The sequence below is a fragment of the Chiloscyllium plagiosum genome, chromosome 9, assembly GCF_004010195.1.
Source record: "Chiloscyllium plagiosum isolate BGI_BamShark_2017 chromosome 9, ASM401019v2, whole genome shotgun sequence".
NCBI lineage: Eukaryota > Metazoa > Chordata > Chondrichthyes > Orectolobiformes > Hemiscylliidae > Chiloscyllium > Chiloscyllium plagiosum.
In genome coordinates, this window is record NC_057718.1 from 105094333 (window position 1) to 105096021 (window position 1689).

At 44.9% G+C, this 1689-nt stretch overlaps 1 protein-coding gene across 3 annotated transcripts in view; it reads left to right on the forward strand.

The window, feature by feature from the left end:
• Positions 1–1689, forward strand: part of peli1b (pellino E3 ubiquitin protein ligase 1b) — a 35018-nt gene that overhangs the window by 3908 nt on the left and 29421 nt on the right. Inside the window, exon 1 of one of the 3 annotated variants that reach the window (XM_043696711.1) lies at positions 1107–1163. The exons of the other annotated variants lie outside the window; for them this stretch is intronic. The gene's annotated coding sequence lies outside the window, so the exon portion shown is untranslated. Of the gene's footprint in view, positions 1–1106; positions 1164–1689 lie in introns of those variants that run through there. 3 annotated transcript variants of the gene reach the window in all.

Consider the following 1689-nt stretch of genomic DNA (forward strand, 5'->3'; position numbering starts at 1 on the left):
ATGTGCCTGTCCGTCAGTCGCTTAAATGTCCCCAGTGACTCTGCATCCACCACCACAGCTGGCAACTCTCTGCGTAAAGAACCTATCTCTGATGTCTCCTTTATACCTTCCTCCTAATATCTTCAAACTATTACCCCTCGTACCAGTCAATCCTGCCCTGGGGAAGTCTCTGGCGATTGACTCTATCTATTCCACTCATTATCTTGTATACCTTGATCAGGTCTCCTCTGTTCCTCCTTCTCGCCAGACAGAAAAGTCTGAGCTTATTCAACCTTTCTTCATAAGACAATTCTCCAGTCCAGGCAGCTTCCTTGTAAACCTTCTTTGCACCCTCTCCAACGCCTCAGTATCTTTCCTATAATAGGGCGACCAGAACTGGACTCAATATTCCAAGTGTGGTTTCACCAGGGACTTGTAGAGCTGTAGCAAAACCTCACAGCTCTTTAAACTCGATCCCCACTGTTCATGAAAGCCAAAACGCCATTGCTTTCTTAACAACCCTATCCACTTGGATCGGAGGGATCTGGGTGTGCAAGTACATAGATCCCTCCGATCCTCCACACTGCCAACAATCCTGTCTTTAATCCTATATTCAGCATTTGAGTTTGACCTTCCAAAATGCATCACTTCACATTTATACGCACCTATGCTCTTCACGCTCTTTCTCTCACTCACACACACACACACACACACGCAACCCCACTCCCTCCATGCTCTCTCTCACGCATCCCTCCGCACTCCCTCTCACACACCTCCCTTCCTGCCACTCACTCCCCCCGTGTACACCTGAACCCTCAACCCTCTCCCTCAGAAACACCCTTGCACTCTGCCGTCCGCCCAATCCAGCCCCCAAAACCTCTTCAAACAAAGATCCACATGCCTCCGCACCACCCACTGAAACTAAAACAACATAACTAGCCTTGTCCCGAACCCACTGCTTCCACCTCAAATCTTCCTCTTTTTGTGTCTCTGACCCCTTACCCTCAATCCCGTTTTCTCACTGCCCCTCTTTTAGCCCCGTCACTATTCAATCACTGTCCAGGCAGGCTACTTTTCAGGTTGAGGTGAAATACTGAATTTGTTTATTGCCCGGTTCTAGAGACATTCAGCACAGAAACAGACCTACTGTGAATTTTGTTTAAAAGAATACAAAAGGGAAACCAGTGAGTGTTTATGATCAAACATTAATGTTCAATCAATATTTTGAGTGGTAATGGTGGTAATAATTGTAATATAATGACTGAGGTAGAAATCTACTCAACATTCTCAGCTAACGGGCATTACATTCTGGTAGTATGAAGTTTTGCCCAATGCTAGGAACTGTTTGGATTTATCCATGTAGAGATGATACCTCTTGTTGAGTTGGTTCTTCCTGTTGGCAGATGACAGATTGGAGGCCTGTGACCAGTGGAGTGCCACAAGGATTGGTGTTGGGTCCACTACTTTTCATCATTCATTTAAATAATTTGGATGCGAGCATGAGAAGTAACAGTTAGTAAGTTTACAGATGACACCAAAATTGGAGGTATAGTGGATAGTGAAGAGGGTTACCTCAGATTACAACAGGATCTTGATCAGATGGGCCAATGGGCTGAGAAGTAGCAGATGGTATTTAATTTAGATAAATGCGAGGTGCTGCATTTTAGGAAAGCAAATCTTAGCAGGACTTATATACTTAATGGTAAGGTC